The following is a 22143-nucleotide window of genomic DNA, read 5'->3' on the forward strand; positions in this document are numbered from 1 at the left end:
ACATGCTGAACTCTGATATGAAAAAGATGAAATTGGTCGTGCTGTAGTTGAAGTGGGTGGGGCAGAGGGGGGAGTGTGGACCCCGGAGTTCTCTCCGGGGAGAGATGCCCGGAGAACTCCGGGGAGTTCTCTCTGCACCTCCCCCCCCATAACTAGTAGTCCCTGACATATCTTTCTAAAACCGTAAGGTTCCTAGAAAGATTTTGAAAATATAAGAATAGATATTTTTTCGATCATTTTATTATGAAGCATTTCAAACATACAGCAAAGTTGAAAGACATTTACAGTGAACACATAAATATCCACTAGTTGGGTTTCTACCATTAATATTTTACCGTACTTGCTTTATTAAATAAGGGTCCCCTCTCAGCTCTGTAAAATTCCGTGACTCGGAGAGGACTGTACTGGTGGGTATGTGTTTGGGGGAGAGGAGGGGGAGGGAGGTGTTTTGAGTCCTTCCTGGGAAGTCCTGTGAATCTGTAACAGCAACACAGCAGCTGTAACAAACAGACCCTGGCGTCTTAATGGTGCAACTCAGCAAACGTTCAGTTCTCATATAATAGTCCAAAGCTCGTGCTGTTGGTCAACAAGTGGGCAACTTTCCTCCACCAGTGATTTAGGGCCCCAGGCTCCATCCCTCTTTTGGCCCTGCTCCGCCCTGGAAAGGTCCATCGTCTGCCTTGGGGCAGAAGAGAAAACTGTATACAAGAGGCATAATCACTTCCTACACTCGGCTTGCTCACATTTCACTGGCAAAAGCTACTCGTTCAGCCATGCCTGGAAATGTAGCCCTGAGCTTCATCCTCCCGCTGGGCTCTGCTTCCCAGCATCCACTCCACTCCGTGGAAGGAGGTATGAATTTCAGCCGGTGAGTTAGCTGTGTGTGCCATACGGTGGGGCTAGAAGCACCCCCAAACCCATCCTAAGTCATCCTCGCCGTCCCCTTGTCCCCATCCCTTTGTATCCCAGGCCGGATAGAGAAGGTCTAGTCGGCTCTCTAGAGGAGTTTACCCTTGTTCAATAACCACGTATTGACATCTTACCATAGACCTGGGCTCTGTACCAAGCATTGACCATACAAAGATGAACAGGACTAGGTCCCTGTCCGTAAGAACCTTCCAGGAAATGGAATGGATAACTCTTTCCTCGGAAACCCTTCCTTTCCCGAGAGAAATCCCATGAGATTTTCCATTTTATGAGGGTGGGTAGATCTGAGATTGGAACACTGGAGGAAGGATCTGTTTTGAGAAATCTTTCCAAGGCACCTTCTGCGCGCCCAGAACATTGAGCTCATTTGTTCTTCTTCGCTCTTGCGAAGGCACTTTCCCCATACTGCATGAAGGGAAGGAAGGCCAAGGCTCAGGGTGGTAAAGTGACTTGCCTAAGGTCACACAGCTAGCAGTGGAGCTGGGATTATGAGCCCAAGCATCACTTCCTAGTCCCCTGGGGTCTTTTTCTGCCTCATCTAGGTGTCTGCTGGGATCTATAGTTGAAGAGAGACACAAGAGGGCCAGCTTCCCGACACAGACCCAAAGCTGTTTCTTCCTCCCTACCCCCAGGAAGCTGGTGCTGTTATTCTTGCATTTCAGAAAACAGGAAGCCAAGGCTCCGAGAGGTGAAGTGACTTAGTGAAAGTTACACAGCCAGTTTGGTTTCATATCCTGATCTATTTGACCCGATTGGGGCACGTCTTGACAAATGGGTGGTTTTTATGGCTAAACATAGAGGCAGTGGGATTGTTCCTTGTCACGGGGGTGGTTCAATAGGCAAAGGACTGCTTTTTCTATTAACAATGGCGTGAACTTATTTTAAGGCAAGGGAATGGCATCTCGGAGCAATATAATGGTTTACAAAACAGCTGCAGACAGCTTAGCAGATCCCCTCCCTGCTGGATCGCCGCCAGGAAGGGGCTCTGGGGCAAGGGTGGAGGCACCTTTCTGGAGCTCTCTGGGTCTGAGCCGGGGGTGGGGCTATGGGAGGGAGCCCAAGGCCACCGGGCAGGAAGCAGGCACCTGGCCTATCGACAACGTGAGGCCCAATCAATGCTATCTCCCCAGGCCATGCCTGGCCAGACATTGATTTCTGCCGCTGTTGTTAACTCCCTGTTTATGTAACGCCTGAACTTTGCACAACTGAACCGTTTCATGTGCAGAAGAGAGCCCGTTGCCATGAAAACCAGGCTACACATGACAGCCGGGATGCGGCGGTATCCCTGTTTTATTGGCCTGCACTGAATGTATTTTAACCTTGATAAGTCAATAACTTTTTGTACAAAAGGAGATCTGCCAGGCGGGGTTGGGAGGGCCTGGTGGCCTTTCCAGGCCAGAGGGGGGGCGGGGCGGGCTGTGTTTAATCCCCTGGAAATCTCCCTGCCACTCAGAGCCTGGGAGAACCAGGCCCAGCTGGTCAGAAGAGCAGAGATCGACCTTGCGGGGGGTCGTGGGGGATCACCTCCACATCCGGTTGCTGCTTCCTGTTTGTTCAGGCCTCCGGCTAAGGCAGAAACCTATCACACAGACCCATCAGGGTTCGAATCCTGGTGCCGCCCACCCAGGAGCTCTCTGCCACCTCCAGCAAGACCGCTGACACCAGCCTCAGGGTCCACGTCTCTAACACAGGCCAGCGGTTCCCCTTCGTGGGCTTTGCTGCGAGGTTTACAGATCATGTATGAAAAGTACCTGGGGCAGTGCCTAGTCCGTAGTGGGGAATTATTACTATTGTTGTCACTTTGTTTTACAATAATAATCATTGATTCTGTGTACAGAGTCCATTAGGCTTTTGGAAATGTTATATCTGTTTTCTCATTGTAGTCCTTCCTTGAGATAGGCAGGGCCAGGGTAAGTAGAGTCCCAACTCTCAGTTGAGCCCAGGGAAGCTGCCTGACTTGTCTAGAGGGGTCACATGATAAGATGGTGGTGCTGATTGAAGGAACAAAACCCGGGACTCCCAATCCAGTGCTCTTTCAACACTCCCCCTTCATAGGAATAGCCCCTGCGCTGCTGGTTCCCCAACAGCTAACCCCAGACTCAGCAGACGTCACTAATCGATGGCAGCACAGCCCTCTTTCCCTCCTGAGCCTGGGTGAAGAGGCCTCAGAATCCTCCTCAACACACAGCTGGTGTGTGAGATGAGCCTCAAATGAAACCGTATGCCCTGAGAGGGCTCTGGGTTCAAGTCCCATCTCTGGCCCAAACCTGCTGCATGACTTTGAGCACGGGCCTTCCCTCTCCGGGGTTTAACGGTTCCCAGATTCTCTTGGGTTCTGCCAGGTGGAAGGGACCCCACCACCTTCTGGCTGCTCTCCCAACTCCCCAGGCATCTTGAACCTTCCCCAATTCTGTCAGCAAAATAACGACATAGAACCTACTCTGTGCAAGTGATTATGCAACGTGCTGGCGATCCAGTACCGATGATGACAAAGAGTCCTCCCCACCACCTCCCCAGAGCTGACAATCTAGACTGGGAGACAGAAGAGAAACAAGTCAACCCACAAGGGCCCTGGGAGTTGCCGACAGTAATCAGTGCTGGGGAGGGAAAGCGAAGGAGGGTGCTGTCGGGGAATAATGCAGATGGGGTGGTCAGGAAGTGCTTCTCTGCAGATGTGACATTTGAGCTGAGACCTAAAGGATGATAATGCAAAGAACAGAAGGAAGAGCGTTCCAGGCGGAGGGCACAGCTTGGGCAAAGGCCTCAGTGGAAACAGTTTGGCACCTGCAAACAATCAAGGGGACGCCAAGGTGGCCAGAGGGGAGCATGGCAGGGGCCAGTCCCCAGGGCTCCCTGGGCCTCCTCAGCCCCCCTCTTCTGGGCTCCTGGCCCCATCTCCCTGGCCTGCCCTGGAGAGAGACTCTAGGTACTTGGGGGGCAGGGCTGGGTGAATAACAAGGTTACACGTGCTTCTTCATCTTTCCCCTTTTCTCCAGGAGGAGCATAAAGAGCTCTTTCTTTTCTGCTTATTAATAGCTCTGATTAAATTATCTCTGAAAAACCTACATGGTGTGCACCAATGGGGGCTCGGCTCCCTCCAGGCTCTGGCCTAGATTATGGCAACAAGGGCAGGTGAGGCAGGTGGGGGCTGGGGAGGGAGGCTGGGGCAGGCCTTCTCCCCCTACCAGGACAAAGGCTCAGTCTCTGCCTCCCCCGCCTCCCTCCCCAGCCCAGCTCAGCCTCTGAACCCCCTCCACTCTTGGGACACTCACAGCCCCCTCAGTTGGGACACTGGACCTTTGCATTGGCATTGCCCTCTGCCAGGATGACTCTTCCCTCGCCCCTCCCCTTGGTTACCTCCTACCCATATTTTAGGGGCTGCTGAGCAGCCTTTTCACCAGCACCAGCCCACTGGCTGGGTCAGGTGTCTGCTCTATGCTTTTCCCTCCTGTTACCCTGGATGATAAGTGCTAGCTGTCTTATCTGTCCCTTCCCCCCCCACCCCCCGCCATGAAACCTGAGCCCCACAAGGTCAAGGACTGTGTTTAGATTACTGCTGAATCCCTAGTGGCTGGCACAGAGCAGGTACTTGGGAAATTTTGAATGAATGAATGAATGAATGAATGAGCAGAGTGAAAGAGGGAACAGGCATGACTAACCTTACATATATAAGAAAGTGGGAACAAAAGTTCCAGCCTCCGGTCTCCCTGAGCAGTACCTACGTGGCAATTAACCCCATTTCCCGGTTGGGGAAAACCGAGGCACAGAGCAGATGAGCCACATGGCTATTAACCTGAAGAGTCAGGATTCAGATCCAGCCAGTGTGATGCCACTCCCTCCTCCTCTCCCTGCTTCTCCACTACAAGAGAACAAAACAAAACCTGGGCCACATGTATTCATTCGTTCAGAGAGGGACTCAACAACACTTTACTGAGCGCCGACTGCATACCAGGCCTGTGCTGGGGTGAAAGCAGTTCAAATGCAGCTCCTGCCCTCACAGAGCCCTCAGGTTGGCGGGGAAGACTGTCAAATAATTGGGCCATTATAAAATAGACTGGGTACATCTAGGAAGGGGGGAGCGCTCCAGCCTGGAGGGCAGTAGTCAGGGAAGGCTTCCCGGAGAGGGGGCACCCTAGCTGAAGTCTGAAGGAGGAGCAAAAGTCACCTACCTGGAGGGAGGATACTCTAGGTGGAAGGGACAGAATGGGTAAAGACCTGGAAGTTAGCCTGTGCACAGAGGCTATGCAGGTATTGCAGCAAGGCTGGGATACGGTGAGGGCTGAGGTGCTGGCTGTCCCACAACCCCTTCAGGGCCTCTTGAACCCCTGGCTGGAGCCGGCATTCAAGCGCTGGCCCGCCTGGTGGTTCTGTGGACCGTGGCAAATCTATCTTGACACTGTCTCCATTCACATAATGCAGAGTTATTGCACGTGACCAATAGCAAGGGAAGGCTGGATCAAAGCTGGGAACTGGAGGGCCAGGGGACACTGACGGGAGGGCCTGACCTCAGGGAGGTAGGCACTGTGAGTATGGGAGGGTGTAAGTGAAGACCTGAGGTTGAGCATCTATGAGGCCGTCCACCTGCCTGGAGGGGCAGGAGAGGAACCTGGAAGACTGAGCTCTCCGCCTATACACCTGCCCTCCAGCCCACCGCTGCCTGAAATCCCACCATTAGCACATCATGGGCTCACAGACCTTCGGAGATGGAGGGGTCTTTTGAGAACTTCTAACCCCCTGGCTGTACATTGGAACCACAGTGGGACCTTTGGGGGCTACTGAGTCAGGGAGGGGTGCCAGCTCAAGAGAGTCCGATCGGTAGGGCTCAGTTATAAGCTCTACCCTCCATTTTACAACAGAGGAAACTGAGGTCCAGAGGAGGAGAGGAAACTTGCCCTCAAGGCCACAGCCAGTCAATTAGTGGCCGGTATGGGGTGCAATAAATCAAGTTCGAGGGCTCCGGTGTTCAGGACCTGGTTCTGTCACTGTGTGACCTTGTGCAAGTCACATGGCCTTCCCCGGCTGTGAGATGTGGATCACAATCAAATAGACCTCACGGGGTTGCTATGAAGGTAAGAGGAGATAGAAAGTGATATAAACAGCACTGAGCACACAGCCTGCACATAGTAGGTATCAAGTCATGGTAACCTACTATGGAAAAAAATCCCAAACTTTGGAAAATAAATGGTGTGGCCCCATAGCCTTTTTCTGCACTTCCTTTCTTCCCACGTTTGGTTTGTTTGTTTGTTTGGTTGGTTGGTTTGGTTTTTGTCCCTCTCCCTGCACCTGGCTTGAGTCCTGCACCATGTTCTCCCCACCTGTCCACACCCCAGGTCCACCCAATGTGTTGCCCAGGCAACCTGCCCAGGTGTCACTGGAAGCTCTGGCAGCTGGCCCCTGGAACAGCTTGAGCAGAAGCGGCTGAGGGTTGGGTCACGTTCCCAGGTAAATCCCCACCCCCACTCCAACTCCCCGAGGGTTGGGTGGGTCAGCCCGCGAGAACTAGAGCAGGGCACCGAAGCCAGGAGCTACTGGGAATGGCACTCGCAGCAGCCGCGAGGACCTGAAATAGGGCCAGCTCCTGCCCTAGATAAGGCGGCAGGTGGCCTACTTGGTCGGGCCCTGGAGCTCCCCCTCTGGCGCCTCTCCCAACCTCTGGGTAGGGGGCGGGCTGGATCCTAAAAGTAGGCTAGGGCCTGACTGTAAGCAACCCATCTCACTGGGTACACTCACCAGGGTCTTCAAAGCCTTCCGTGTCTGGATGACCACTGTTGGCATTCATGAAGCATGTAGTGTGTTCTGAATCCTTTCCAGCAATAACCTTTTGTCCGCACAAGAACCCCCTAAAATAGGAATTACGATACACAGACAAGACAGGCACAGAGCCACGAAGACAAATGACCGAAACCAACAGCTAGCAAGGACAGGGATGGAAGGCCACCCAGGTTCCATGGGCTCCAAGGGGTCACAAGACACGGGCTGCGGTCACACAGACATAGCCGGCTGCGGTTTTGCCTTTCTGTAGGGACCCTGAAGTCTTTCCTAGAAAGCTGGCTCCCCAACTTGCTGTGTGATGGACACATGGCAACGGGGAGAACTGTCCCTCCCAGGACTCAATTTCTCCAGCTGTAAAATGGGACTGCTAAGCAGGCCACCCGTGGGCTCTCAGACAGACCTACTGAGAGCGTATGGAGCTGCTTAGAAAGTGAAACACAAGGTGCAGTACAGTTTGATGGATTCAAAATTTGGACACCAGGGGATACTGTGCCTCAGGTTCCCCATTTGTTAGGTGAAGAATGCCTGGGCCTGCCTCCCATACATGTGGTGTGGATACTATGAGATGGACCTTATAAAGAGCCCAGCACGGTGCCTGGGTTTATAGTCAGTGGTTCACAGATCTTAAATGTGATGCCAGAAATCATTGGCTGCCAAAAATAGGCCTGGGGGCAAAACACTCAGGACAGAGTGTCACTTCACATCTCTTAGGCCCAAATTGCTCCATAAGTTGGGAGTATAATACTAGTACCCACCGTATCGTTTTTCTCATCTGTAAAATAGGGATGATACCAACCCTCTAAAGGGTTGTTGCGAGGCTTAGGTAGAGTCCTTCATTACATGAGAGTTAACTTGTTATTATTTTTAACAAAATTCCTCATAGGGTTGTTTCTAAGATTATATGAAACAATGCAGATAATGCTCTTAGCACAGTGCCTTGCCCCAAATATGCGCTCCATAAAGGATACTGGTTTTTCCACCGCTGGGTCCCGACAAAGGGACTACAAATACGAGCATGCTCTGCGCCCCAATTCGGGGCCCCTCCGCCCGGCGCCGGCGCGCTGCATGCCGGGAGTTGCAGTCCTCGCGAGGTAGGCCCCGCCCCGCCCCAGCTTGGGGGAGGAGGTTGGAGAGCCGCCCTACCGGCCTTTGAATTTTGCCGCGAAAAGCGCGCGTGGCGGCCCCTGGCCCCGCCCCCCGCAGGACGCGGCGCCGCGTCACCCTGGTAACCGCCTCTCGGCCGCCGCTGATTGGGCTGGATCGCAGGGGGCGGGCGGGGGGCGAGACGCCGCGGCTGCTGCCGGCGCTCGCGCCTGTCAGTCGGGCCGGAGCGGAGCAGCGGGCAGGACTGCCGGGCTGGCGGCTCCGCAGAAAGGCTGCGTGCTCCAGCCGGGGGAGGTGAAGAGCCCGGCCCGCCGCCTGCGGGACGCTGCGCGCGGCACCCGGGCCTGAGGCGAGGCGAGGAGCCGGCGCGCGCCAGGCGGCGCGAGGCTGAGGCCCCGGGAGCCCCTGCGCGCCGCCAGGGGCCATGGGCGCGTGAGAGCCCGGCGCGCGCCGCCCCTGCTGCAGCTCGAGAGCTCGCACGCCCGGTGTACCGTCCTCCTGGCCATTCCCACGTCCGCCCTGCGCCACCCGGACCAGTTATTTCGCGGCGCCGAGGCCCCCGGGACTGCATCCGAGCCTCCGCCGCCCGCTGCCGCCGCCGCGGCTGCCTCTGCTCTCCAGCTTCCCCTCCCCCCACACCCAGGGCTTGGAGTAGGAGGAGGAGGGGCCGGTGCATTCTCGCCGCCGCTCTTTGCAACCTGCGGGGGCCGGTGCATGCCCGGCGAGGAGTCGGGGCCGCTGCAGGTGCGTGCAGCCCCAGAGGAGACGACCCCCTCCCGCCCCCGGGCGGACCTGGGGGCTGCGAGCCGCGGGCGGGCGGTCGTGCGAGAGGAAGCAACAAAGACAGGCTGCAGCTGGGGCCGGCGAGAGGGGCCGCGGCCGCCCGGCTCCTGGCGCGGGCGGAGAGGGCGCCCCGGGGAGCGGCGCGGGCCGAGCTGCAGCCCTGAGCAAGACCCCGAGGGGAGGCGCAGCGCCGCCCGCCGGACGCGGTGAGCACAGGCCCCGGTGAGGATGCGCCGCCTGAGCGCCCGCACCGCCCAGGTCCCGGGCGGGCACGACCCACGCTGAGCCGAGAGACCCGCCACCGCCGACTTCGGACGGCGCAGGCCGGTGCCTGGATCACTCTCACCGACAACGTCCCTTTCCACCCGGAGAGAGGCATCGGCCCCCAAGGGGGGCTCCCTCAGGCAACCTCTGCCACCTCTGCATGGCTGCGACCCGGCGAGCAGAGAGTCGTCGCCGCTGAGACCTGGTGCCCTTCAACGGCCTGGCTGATCTGGTGAGTTGCGCGGGGCGGGGTTCCGGGCTGGAGCTGGGGGCACTCCCTGGCGTCTGGGCGGCCGGATCGGAAATAAAGGGGCCCTGAGCTGTTGGGAATCCTGAAGCATTGGTGCTCCTTGTCTTCCCCCCACCCCTTTCCCTCTCACCCGCAACTTGTCTAAACCGGCCAGGCGGCCGGAGTGGAGGTTGTGGGGACTCCACGGAGCCCTGGGCGAGGCGTATGCCAGAGAGGAAAGGTCACCCCACCCCTAAAGCCAACAGACAAAGATAGCAGCTCTGTCATCCGAAAATTCCCTGGGAACTCCCGTGTCTTGGAGGGCTGGAACCCTTGGGGTTCTCCCAAGCAGCCTCTGAGGTCCTCAGGGGACATCAGCTCAGGGCGGGGGGGATGTGGAGTCCTGGCCGTGCAGGTGGTTGCGTTGAGGATTGCGCCCTCCAAGGCTAGACCATAGCAGGGTCTCCTGTACAGCCCTCGTTCTTCAAAAAATCTTGCAAGGATGGTGGGTTCTCCAATGGGGCCACAGCGTGACGTCACTGCCAGGCTTCTGACGTCACGGGTTGCCGGGGCGACGCGACTTGCTTTGACCCAGGGCCGGAGGGGGTGGGGTTGTGGTAACTCCTGGTGAGACCTGATGCCTTTGGGTAATGGAGGGGTGAAGGCAGATTCCCCCACTCTCAACTGTAGTCCTCTGACCTAAATCCCCAGCTCTTGGATGAGGTGGGGGAGGGAAACAGTGCCAGCTGTCCCGGCTGATGCTCCTCCCCCCAAGGACAGGTGTTCAGCTTTGCCCGTGTAGCCTGGCACTGCCTGGGGGCTCAGGACTGCCAAACAGAGCAGCAACTTTATGCTTTCAAAAGGGATGCTACGGTGAAGACCTCGAACCCCACCATACATACACCCAGCCAGGAGGCTGAAGTTCCCAGGGCCCCCAGAGAGACGGGGGACCCCTGCCTTAAAACAGGCCACTTCCACTCAGGAAAAAGTGTGTGCTCCCCCAGCCAGGGAAGGTGCAGGGCAGCTGCTGCCTGCCAGCCCTCAAGTCTAAGGGTTTCCTCTGCTGCACAACCCCAAGATGAAGGGCCTCGGCCAAGCCTGAACTCCTGTCGGCCCCGCTCTCCTTTTGGCATTTAAGATGATTTTGACAGGCACAGTGTGGTGCTCATTAAGTGAACAGAGGGCAAGTCAGGCCCGTCAGTGCCAAGGTCTGAATGAAGTGTGCCCCTGTCAGGGGCCAGCTTTGATGGGGTCAGGCACCAGCCCTTTCTTCCCCACACCCTTCAGGCACTGGCCCTGTTCCTTGTGAAGGCCCAGAGATCCCCCCCAGCCAGTATCCTGCCGCTGGTTCTTTGATTCCTCTTCTGAGTTCCTTCCAGCAATTGCTACCATTGTCGGATGTGGGTGAAACTGCCGAGATCACATTTTGTGGTAAAGGTTAGAGAAGTGTGTCATTGCTTCAGCGTGGGGTAGGGTGAGAGCAGAGGGAAGTGTGTGTGTGTGTGTGTGTGTGTGTGTGTGTGTGTGTGTGTGTGTAGGAGGGGGTCATGATGAGAAGCCAGGCCCTAGTCTCTATGCAGCCAGCATTTTTTCTCTTCTCCTACCCAGCTCTCCAGCTAGATTAACAGGTCAATAAATATCAGTGGAGCTGCTTTTGGGGGCTTGGCAGGGAGATGATATTTCCAGCTGAAATGGTGTCGTTAAACACACAGGCTTCCAAGGACAGAGCAACAGCAGATGGGGGGAGAAGTGGGAGAGGTGGGCAGAAGGGCTGTTTGCACTGCCTCTCGAAGCTTCCCAGTTTAGAAACAAACCCGGAGTGCGCGCCAGAGATCCACAAACACAGGCGGTTGGAGGTCCTCCGTGGAGTATTTACACTTCCACAGCCAAAGCGGAGGGAAAGGCTGTCAGAATTGGGCAATTCCTTCTGTTCCCTTCCCTGGGCTTGGCAATAGCACCAGGCGACGAGCAGGAGGGAGTGCCAGCTTACCCAGTGTCTCCCTGTGTGCCAGGCATCGTATAGGATCTCAGTTACCGCTTGGAGTGGCTCGTGTGCGGTGGCCCATTTTACAGATGAGGAAACAGGCTCAGGTGCTCAGCCAGGCAGCTGTAGAGGTTTGGCTCTGAAGTGCCTTGGCTCCGGAGTCCTCGGGTCTTCCCACACCCTTCCACGGGTGGAGGGGAGGCCTTACACCACTTGTTGGACAGGGTCCCTGCAAAAGTCGGGGACTGTTGGCTACGGAGGGAGTCTGGCCTCACCAAGGTTCCTTCCTGCACTGAAACCTGGGTTTGAATCCTGCCTCCCCGTTACCTACAGGATAGTGTTGGGCAGAGTAGCAACTTCTGCCCTGGCCTTGTGGACACCCTGCTTCCCTCACCCCTGGCACCCCTCTTCTCCAGCACTGGGGGAAGGAAGGTGGGACATGAAGCCTGCCTGGCAGGAAGGGCTGAGAGAGCTGGCCCCGGGTTCCTTGTCATCTGCCCCTCTGGGCTCCCCCCAGGGAGGGGTGAGGCTTCAGTCAGTTACTGCAGGGACCCTCTTGGTAGGCACTCAGCTGGTAGGGAAGTCAAGGATGTAGGTGGGTCGGTGGCAACCCTGGTAGATGTGGCTCCTGACCCAGCCTGGAGGTTGAGGAGGGCCCTCTAGGAAGGGTACAAGGTGACTCTGGACAAACAGGGATCTGCCCGGCAGAGAAGTGCAGAGCGTTCTGGTCATTGGGTGTGGCCTGTGAGTGCTCTGGGGGTGCTGAATGAGGGGAAGGGGTGGCCTTGGGGTGGATGTGTCCTGGAGATTGAGGTAGATGGGAGAGGTTTGGACAGGGGAGAGGGTTGGGCAGGGGAGAGGATCCGGCAGGGCTCCCTTAACAGGGATGGAAACCCTGGACAGTCTCCTCTCTCAAGGTTAGCTCCCTCCCCCAACCCCCCAGTAATCCTTATCACTGGTCTAATTCCATGTAAGCTCGCCCATCCCCTATCCCTTCTGAGCGTCACAGTTGCTCTGGCGGGGAGGGGGCAGGGTTGGGCTGAGTTGCTTAACCCCCTGTGGTGGGCAGTGGCTCATGGTTAAGAGCCAGGCTATGGAATGGGTCCACCCTTGTTGGCTGTGTGACCTTGGGTGAGTAGCTTTGCCTCTCTGAGCCTCATCCTCAGAACAGGGCCGCGAATGACTCTTCCTGCCCCCCCCCACCCCCACCCCGAGCCAAAGATCAAAGACTGCAGGGTAGGCAGGGACCCTTCCAGCTGCCTCCGCTGGATCTCCCACCCACCTACCCAGGGCACCCCACGTGGTGAGCACACGTGGCTCCCATCTGAGCTCCTATGGGGCTGGGGCCTGGCCAGGGGCCCCTCCCCAGCCTTCCCGGGCCCCCTCCACCTTCCAGTCCCTCACGAACCGGAGGAAGCAAGCGGAGCAGCTCATATTCATGAACCGTAATTCAATCAGGCGGCGATTCCTCTGGGCTCGGGGCGGGGGTGAGAACGAGGAGGCGCGCACAAAAGGGCCGCTTTATTACCTCCCGCGGGCCGGGAATTGCTGTTCTCCCCCAGCAGCGGCCGGAGCCGCCTTTATTGTGTTAACCCATTTGCGTGTCAAGAGCTATTGTGCGCTTTCTCCGCCTGTGCCGGGCGGACTGCGGGCGGAGGGCTGCACGCCGGCCGGTCACCTCCGTGGGCGCCGCCCACCGCCCTGATTGGTTGCTAAGTGATTTGCATCCAAGGTAATCACTTTTATCTCAGAAGGATGTCGACTATAATTATAAGCTACTGACATCTTTTGAAATCTGCCTAATGACTATTTTAGTCTGCACTGGGCTGGGGGTGGGGAAGGGGATTCTGGAGGCTGGGGTGGGCGGAGAGGAGGCTGGAAGGGGGATGGATTCCTTACACCTGGACCATTGATTCGTTAGTTGAGAAATATCGGAGTGCCTACTGCATGCCTGGAACAAAAGAGGGGTTCCGAGATGGATCCGGGTTGCATTTGTGTGGGCGGAGTTAGTACCATTTCAGAGATGGGGAAATAGAGGCCCCGGGGAATATGAGCCACCTGCCCAGAATCACAGACCCAGTAAGTGGTTGGAACCTGAGTCTCTCTGACCCCCAAATTCACGTGCTGGCCGCCGGATAGGGGTGCAGACAGAAATAATAGTGGTGAGCATTCCTGGGGAGAGGTCACCTGTCTGGTACCTCCCAGGGTGGATGTCATAGCCCTAAGAAATGCAGATGCTGCTACCTGCCCCCCCCCCCCATTTTACTGGTGCGTGGGGTGGGACCCGGGCACAGAGAGGTTACTTCGCTCCCCAAGGTCACAAAGCCAGGAAGTAGCTCAGGTGTAAAGTCTGTTGGTGGCCAGAAGTGGGGGGGGCAGAACACAGCACGGCCAGCTAGAGGAGGATGAAGGAACAAGCCTGGGCTCCAACCACCCCCCCACCCCCACCCCCTGGGTCCACTTGGGTGTTGGGCATCAGGGTGGGCAAGGGCACCCTGCCTGCCACTGTGCAGGTGGCAAAGCTCTAAGAAATCAGATGGCCCACAGCCTCCACGGGGAGGAGGAATCTGCAACTAATTCGGATTCTGGTCAGAGCCCAAGCAGGGCTGGAGGAGAGACATGCAGGAGGGGAAAACCACGTCATGGAGGGCTTCCTGACAGAGGAGGCTTTTGCTCTCAGGCCTGAGGACTGGGTGGATCTTTCCAGCACGGAGTAAAGATAATGTTGCTGGCAGAGGGACTTTGAGATTCACTGGCATGACCAGGAAGGGCAGGGGGAGCTTCTAAGAAGGCAGAGGTAAAGGGAGAAAAACTAGGACGGTGTGCAGGGCCTTGAGTGCTGAACTAAGTAGGTGACATGTCCAGAGGCAGAACAACCTGAAGCCGGTGAAGGCATCTTGGGGAGGGGTGAGGTATGATCGGGGTGCTAAAGAGGTCAGTCTGGCAACATTTGCAGGGAGTTGCAGATTAGGATAGAACCCTGGGCTTTTGCACTCTCACTGGCTGTGTGTCCTCAGACAAGCCGCTTTACCTCTCTGGGGCTCACTTTTCTCATCTGTTCAAGGAAGTAATAGCAGTTTTCTCCCCGGCTGGTGGGTGGGACGAGCTTGAGTGTGCAGAGTACTTGGGTGAGTTTGAGCCCTTCACAAGTGGGTGGGCTCAGGCACAGGCCCCAGCCAGTCACCCTGGCCCCAGAGCAAACCAGCATCCTGGCCACAGCAGCTGTTTGGGGCCCTGGGAGCCCCTGCCATTGTGCAGAGGGCACAGAGGACAAAGACCCGGGAGGTCAGGGGGTAAGGCCGAGGCTGACTGTGAACAGGCTCCTGGGGACAGGGACTTAATGATGCAGAACTTAATGACCCAGAGTCTGTGGGGAGGGGTGGTCTCCCTCAGAGGAGGAGGTCGGTCCAGCCGCCAGCTGTCTGCTCCGGGACTCGTTGCCAAGGCGGGCGCAGCTGCCCCGTGGGGTCCAGGCCTGAGCTTGGCACTGGGAGACACAGAGGAGGCAGGGTCTTTCAGCCTGCAGTCCCCAGGCCTGAATTTGGGGCTTGGCCCTGGCCCTCAGCATCTGCGTGATCTCAGTCTCCTCATCTGTCGGATGGGCCAGGGGTCCGCTTGGGAGGGCAGCTGTGAGGCTTGGCAGTAACCCACAGCAAGTGAGCAGTAAACAGGAACTGCTATTTTTACTCTTGATTCATCCGTTCATTCAGAGAGATTACGGCTCCGTGCCAGGCTCCCTGCCAGGTGCTGGGGACGCAGAGATGAACAAGCCCAGTTGCCTTAAAAGGTGGTGAGGCCTCAGACACGCCATCACAGTGCAGTGGGTCCGTCGCCACAGTGCAAGAATTCACAGTGTGCAGGCATTGTGCCAGGAGCAGGGTCGAGGGGCCTGCCGTGAACAAGCCAGATATGGCCCCTGCCTTCCGGGGCCCCAGTCTCTCAAAGCATGCCGGGAAATCGGGTAGAAACTATTACTGCCGGCTGGGATAGCCAGGGAGGGCTCCGTGGAGGAGGAGGTATTTTTGACTGCTGACTTTGGAGATTCCTGTCTAAACGCCTTTGCCTATTATGGGAATCACAGGGCACTGTTGGCCTCTGCCCGTGCTCCAGGCTAAGCTTCCTGCTTGGGCATTTTGGCCTGTCATGTAATCCCCAAACGACTGTGGGAAGGGTGTTTTTTTTTTTTTTTATCCCGGTTGTATACATGAAGAAACGGAGGCTCAGCAAGGTAAAATGACGGCCCAGGGCCACACGGCAGGTCAACAGAATCCCCTTCATTATCCATGCAAGCTTCTGCCTGTCTTCTCCCTGTGAGAGGACCAGGCTGGGCGGGACTGTCATGGGAGGATCCTTGGGCAGGGTCTGAGGGGATCCAGTTCTGGGCCAGCTGTTTTCTTTATGAGATGCACGACCTTGAGCAAGTTACCTCCCACCCCAGCCCGGCCTCAGCTGCGTCCTCTGTAAAATGTCAGGGATGGCGTATCTGTGGCAGGCCTGGCTTGCCTCCCACCGCTGTGCCCTTGGCAGACATCGCCAATCAATTGCCGCCCTCTTCCCCTGCTGAGTTCTTCCCCTGACCTTGGGTTCTTTCCAGGGCTCTGGGCAGGCAGCTCCAATCCATCAGTGGGGCCTAAGAGCTGAAGCCCGCTTGCCTGCCTGGCCTTGATGAGCTCAGAGGCCACGCCAGCCCATCTCCATATGGTACCAGAATAAGGGACCCCGGGGGATCTTCTCTGAGGATATAGGTTGTTCAACAGTCACAGGAGCTGGTGAGGTATCAGAGTGTGTTACCTTTATCCAACGCCCAAACACACCTGTGTCTGTGTAGCCCAGTGCCTGCTCATTTCAAGTGCTTTAGGCCGATTCCAGATGCTTTCAGTCTGCATAATAATAACATTGAGTGAGCTCTTCCTGAGAGCTTGGTCCTTCTTGGATACTCCGTCATTTATCATTCTGCAGAGCACCTGCAATGTGCCCCTCGACCACCTCTAGGAAGAAATCTTAACCCATTGTAGAGATGAGAAAACTGAGGCTCAGAGCCATTAAGCAGAAGAGGGTCATGCCCTTGCTGAGTGGCTGAGCTGACAGTCACACTCAGGTCTCGAGGTCCACAGCCTGAAGCAGGGCTGAGGGTGGCAGGCAGACAGGGCAGGCTTCCTGGAGAAGGTGTCACTAAAGTCCTTACAGCTTGGTGGGCTTCTGACAGGTAGGGCTGGGTCTTCTAAGAAGGTGAGGGGCCCCTCTGGGGGAAAAGAGCAGCCTGAGAAGCAGCTCAGAGGCAGGCAGGCAGGCATGACTAGTGTGGGTTGAGGGACCAGCATGTGGCTGGATGTGCCTGGAATATGGAGACACGCGGGGCCTGTGGAAGGAGCCAGGGCTGGTCTTGGCATCTGGACTCCGTGGTAGGGATCTGCAGTGGCTCTTTGGGCAGAAGAATGATCCGGTCCCATCTCCGTGTATTTCGTCAGCATCTCCTCGAACCCAGGGTGAGGTTAGCTGGTGCTTGGGGCTACCCCCGCTCTACCTGAAGTCTCACCTAGAGCACGTTGAAGGAATAAATGACTAAATGCTCAGCCGCCTGGCTGTCGTGCTCCTGACCTCCCAGGGGCCCCAGCTGCAGGGAGGAGAGAGGCCAGAGGCCTGGGGTGGTGGCGGAGGAAGGGAGCCAGGCAGGCCCTAGGGGCCAAGGCTTCCCTCCCGGCCCTCCTCACCTTGCTGTCCATCCCCGAAGCCCCTCCTAGACCTTCCTGCAGTGCGGTCCACGTCTGGCGGGCAGCCTGGACCCGGTGCTTGGGGGGATAAAAGATGAAGGTTCGTGACCATTTTTTAACTCAATAAAGGGAGAGACAAGCTGCAGGCTGCAGGCCGGAGATATAATTAGTTCGCAGCAGTGGCGCTTTCTTGATTTAGCTTCTGAGAGAACAAGACAAGGATGTTATACCCAATTAGCAGTAACATCCAGTCGGAGCCTCAATAGGTGAGATAACAAGCTATTTTTATGACTTTTCTTTCCCAGCTTGGAAGGGGCGGGGGAAAGGGGGTATCAGGGCCTTATTTCTTTTCATCGGGGAACAATTATTAGCGATCTCAGGATTTCCCAAAGCCAAACGGTGCATTTGTTAACCCAAACAAGCACGCATCCCAGGGCAGCAGCTGGGGTGGCCGGCTGGCATTTTGAGGCCAGGAGGAGTAGAAGGGGTACAGGCCCCTTGCCCCCATTCTAGAAGCCCTCTGAAAAGGCTCCTAAATGCAGAGAGCCTGTTGGTTTGGCAGGGGAAGCCCGGGCCCCTGAGAGGTTCTTGGTGCCTGCCTTGATTTCCCTACCTGTACAGAGGCATAAGGAGGCTGGCCGGTTCTCCTGGGGACGAGGAAGGAGCCAGTTCTGGCTCTTGGCAGTTCTTCCTGGCACCGTGCTGGACCTTTGTGCCAACTGGGCCAGTGGTTCTGGCTCCTCAGCCTTGAACCTGCCATTGCACTCTGCTTGCTGGACCCCCATTATGGCTCACACTGCTCGACCACCCTCCTGCCTGTCCTCATCCCAGACCCAATCTCTGGCAGGGCTGAGTGGTGATTAGCTCCTCTCTCTCCCTCCTCATTACCCCCACAGCCAGGGCACCAAGCCCTGGCCAAGTCTCTGCTGGGCTGGGAAACCCTGCCAAGCCCCACCCCAGCCGCCTGGCCATACTCCCGACTCCTGGCGAGGGCTGGGGGATGCCCAGAGAGGGAGCTGGCGTGGCTGTCCTGCCGCCCCATCGGCTTGGGCCCCAAGCCCAGAGCAGGTTCCTGGGCCTCCGCCCATCCTGCAGAATCTGGCCCCGCCCTGCCCTGAGCCCCATCTCCCCCGTCAGCGTGGAACCCCACACTCGAGGTTCAAACAACTGACAAATCCAGCCATGCAAAGTGGGAGTTTAATTGCAAACAGTTTTTATGGATCATGGGCCCATCTGTGCCACCATATGCAAAAGGAAAAAAAAAAAATCCCCATTAAAAAAAAATTTCTCCCTGCCCCACACCCCACACTGACTCTAAAAGAAACATTTGCCAAGGTTTTTCTGGCTGGAGCCAAGCACAGAGCAGGGACCCATCCAGGGGACTTACTGCAGGGAGGGCCTGGCAAAATCAGGGGGCTGGGTGAGACCCGGGTGGCTGCTGAAGAGAGGCTAGGGCCTCCTCAAATGGAGGGCATTTTGAACCCCGCCCGCCCCCACCCCCTGGGTTCTTTTATAGCTCTGGGCCTTTGCACGTGCCATGTAGCTGTCCAGGGACCCACTCTTCTTTTGCAGCCACCTCGCTGATCCTGTTTGCACGTCTTCCACAGAGAGACTTGTCCCAGAGCGGGCCCTGCCCAGTGTTGATGGAGATGTGGGAAAGAATGGTGTCCTGGGGCCCACAGAGGAGGGACTTCCTCTTTCATTTCTAGCCCAGCAGGATGGGGCTGTCCAGGGCCTCACAAATTCCCTTCTTCCTGGTGGTCCAGGCCTCCTGCCACGGTGCCCAGATGAGACCCACTCAAGGGGTCAGCCTTCCGCAGGCCCTTAGAAAGGACTTCCACCCACGTCCCAAGTGGGCTGGCCATCAAGTGGGTCTGAGAGGACTCCCCTCTGAGGCAGCCTGCCAGAGTTCGATTGCCCGGGTGACTTCATTTCTCCCTCTCTGTGCCTCAGTTGCTCCCTCTGTAAGACGGGGATAAGTCGATGGGATAGCACATCCGAAGTGCATTTATATCTGTCGTGTCTCTTCCCCAAAGGGAGGATCTTTGCTTTGTTCAGTGATGTCCTCCCAGGTTCCTAATGAGGACTCTCGATGTTTACTGAAAGGATGTGTGTGAGCGAGTAAAGTATTTGGAAGGCTCTCCTGGAGGTCATGGGACACAGGCTCATGGCAGGCCAGAAATTCAGGGTTTTTACACCCTTTCTGCGGGAGTCTAGGAACCAATCTGCAGCCTGTGGGGATTCTGAACTCCCAGGTCTGCAGATGAAGAAAACTGAGGCTCAGATCAAGGGGCTCCCCCAAGGTCATGCCGCTGGGACTGGCATGCCGACCTGTATGCCTCTGGCTGACCAAGTCCCTGTTACATTACAGGTGCAGAAGGCCAGGCAGGCCCTGAGTGGGGAGGGGATTTGGGCAAGGTCACATGACAAAGAAAGAACTGCCAGCATTTGTGGGGTCCTTCCTACCCCACGTCCTGAGATGAGGGAACTGAGGCCCTGCAGCCTCAGAGCCACACCAGCCAAATACCCCTGTGCTTCTCCCTTCCCTCCCTCCCTCCCTCCCTCCGCCCCAGGTCTGCGCCCAGGATCACTGTGCCTGTGGGTTTGCCCATCAACTCATAAGCCAGCAGCTTGGCGTGTGTCGGCAGCCAGGCCCCGTGTGGGGGGGTCCTGGTGCCCAAGGCTCCGGACTTGATGCAGCCCTCCCGCAGGTGGCCGGGGCAAGCGGGACCCCTGGGACCCAGGCAGGCACAGACTGGTCAGACCCCTGGCAGGAGCCCAGGCCAGGCGCCAGGCAGCCCCTTCCCCGCCCGGCAGCGATCACCAGCTCCCGTTGTAATCATTAAAACTATTAGAAGGAAATGTTCGCTTGAAGCAAATGTCAGGCGCCGAGTTGTGCTTTGTAAACGCTCACAATTAATGCCAATCAGGCCCGGAAAAAAGCCGGCCCGGAATCCTGTCTGTTTCGTCTCATTTGTCAGCTGGTGCCGCTCCATGTTGCACATTTTCATACAATTGCTATAAACATAAAAGGGAAACTCCACAGTGTTCCTGGGCGCCCGGATGGTGTGCGCCGACTTAATTACTTGGTATTCTGCTGCTCACTTGGCCGCCCCGAGCGGGTGGGAGAGAGAAAAGGGGGACTTTGTGCGGCAGGGTGAGGGCTCCTGGAGGTCAGCCAGGGGGATGGGTCAGGCTCCGGGCTCGGGTCTCCCGTCCCACCCTCCGCAGGCCGCATGGCCCACAGAGCCGAGGCCGGCTGTGAAACGAGAAAAAACTGCCCAAACACGTTTGCAGAAGAGGGCGAGTCAGAATCCACTGGTCTCGGTCGGCTTCGAACCCCGAGCCCCTCTCCAGAATGATCCAGCAGGTTTATTGCCCTCCTCTTGCACACCAAGCACGGCGTGGCTTGCCAGCTGGGCCTCGGTTTCCCCTTCTGTGAGTTGGGAATGATAGCTCAGTGGTCAGGAGTTCAGGCTTCCTGGGGCTGTGCCCTGGGCTGGGGGCATCCAGCAGCTTGTCCTCATTGGGCTGTTGAACTGACCTTTGGGAGCACACTGCCCTTCTTATCCCCAGAGCGTGAGGAGTCTCACGGATGGAAGCGGTGCCGGGCTTCCGACCTGTCTCACTGGACTCCAGAGCCTGTCGTCATTGTGCCACCCTGCCGCATGTTCTCAGGGTAGCAGCGGGGTCGAAAGGAGACGATAAATCCTAGCGCACAGTCGGCATTTCGTAAACCGTAGCTACCGTCATCCCGCGGGTTGCAGATGGGCTAGGGCCGGAGAGGGCTCACCCTGGCCTGAAGGTCAGCCTAGGTGGATCTTGCCGGATGGAGAGTGGGGATGGAGTGGTCCACAAGGGGTGCTGTGCCTCCTCCCTCCCCAGGGGGCTGGGCCCACCAGGCCCCCAGGACAGGGCTCCCCCAGTTGCCTCTAATCTGACTCTGAGGTGCTGTGTGCTGGGCCCTGCACCGCCTGACTGAGCCCTCAGGAGCCCCGAAAGTTGGGCATCGTCTCCATTGTACAGATGAGAAAACTGAGGTCTAAACTGACCGAAGGCCGCATACACAGCTAGGGGCAGCTGGAGCCACATTCAGGTTCGTCGGCTCCAAAATCTTTTTCACGCCTTCCTAGCTGCCTCCCCATCGTGGCCTGGACGTGAGGCCTCGCCACACACTGTGAACCCACCCCAGGCCCCTTTTGAGCTCTCTAGCTCTCTGTGGACGGGGTCTTCTAAGGCCAGGCTGGCTTGGCAGGGACACACCGGCCTTTGTGTAGGCTCGGGCCAGGCAGGGCCGCCAGCAGAGTGGGGAGAGGGCGGCGCGGCCCAGCCGGCCAGGGATAAATGCTCAGAGCAGGGAATAGAGGCCCCTTTGTGTGGTGCTCAGTGGGGGAAGGGGATGCTGCCAGCTGCCACCCTGTGTGACCGGGGAGGCCCGAGCCCTCCACAGAGGTCTGCCACCAGCCCCGGGGGACTAGCCAGGGAGCCTGTCATCTTCTGCCCACCCCCCCGCCCCCCACCGCCACCTTCCACCATTATTTGCCTGCTTTTGTTTTCTGGGACCTTTGGCTGCTCGAGAAGCCAAGGGCAGTCATGAACCTGGTTGGCGGTAGGCCTACTGTGTGCCAGCACCGGGCCAGATGCTCCGCCAACCCTGCAGGTAAAAGGGTTGAAAGGGGGCAACAATTTTAAAAGTCCTAGCGTACCATCGGTGTTTTCATAAATGACAGCTGCCATCATCCCGCTGCCTGCAGATGGGCCAGGGCCAAGGGGGCTCACCCTGGCCTGAGGGTCAGCACCAGCCAAGGCAGGTAAAGGGCAGTGGTCCCGTTACCAGTGAAGACAGGCTCAGGACAGCGGACTGGCCATACTCACAGCTGCTCACGGGGCCAGTATTTGGCCAACTCCAAAGCCTTTTCTTTCCATGGAGTTGCCTTTGGTGCCCTGCTGGTGTCGGGTCCCAGGACCCGGGGCTGCAACTTGAAGTCCCACCTCAGCTGCCCAAGTAGCTTTAGGAAGGCTGTCGGCTGCCTTTGTTCCTTGGGCAGGCACCAGGCACCCCTTCTGTCCCTCGGTCCTGGCCAGGCTCTGCGGTAGCTGCCATAGCTTTAGTGGAGATCCGGGACAGGACCTTGTTGAGGGCCACCCTACCTACTAAACTTTCTCTGAGTCTCAATCACCATAGCTTAAAAATGGGAATGGAACAGAATCCCTGCATTGGAGACGTGCTAGGACATGGGCAAAATGCTGAGCTTAGAGCCTGTACGTGCTCAGGCTTCATGAACATGTCCTGGGCTTTCTGGCATCCCTGCCCCTTCCTGGGAGAGGTAAGAGGACAGGTGAGGCAACGTGCAGGTGGCAGGGATGTG

At 57.3% G+C, this 22143-nt stretch overlaps 1 protein-coding gene across 1 annotated transcript in view; it reads left to right on the forward strand.

The window, feature by feature from the left end:
• The first annotated feature begins 8974 nt into the window (after positions 1 to 8974).
• FAM222A (family with sequence similarity 222 member A) overlaps positions 8975 to 22143 on the forward strand; it is a 54769-nt gene continuing 41600 nt past the window's right edge. Inside the window, 1 exon segment of the mRNA XM_019467171.2 lies at positions 8975 to 9082. The gene's annotated coding sequence lies outside the window, so the exon portion shown is untranslated.

The sequence above is a fragment of the Panthera pardus genome, unplaced genomic scaffold (assembly GCF_024362965.1).
Source record: "Panthera pardus isolate Hobbes unplaced genomic scaffold, ASM2436296v1 HiC_scaffold_15, whole genome shotgun sequence".
Lineage (NCBI taxonomy): Eukaryota > Metazoa > Chordata > Mammalia > Carnivora > Felidae > Panthera > Panthera pardus.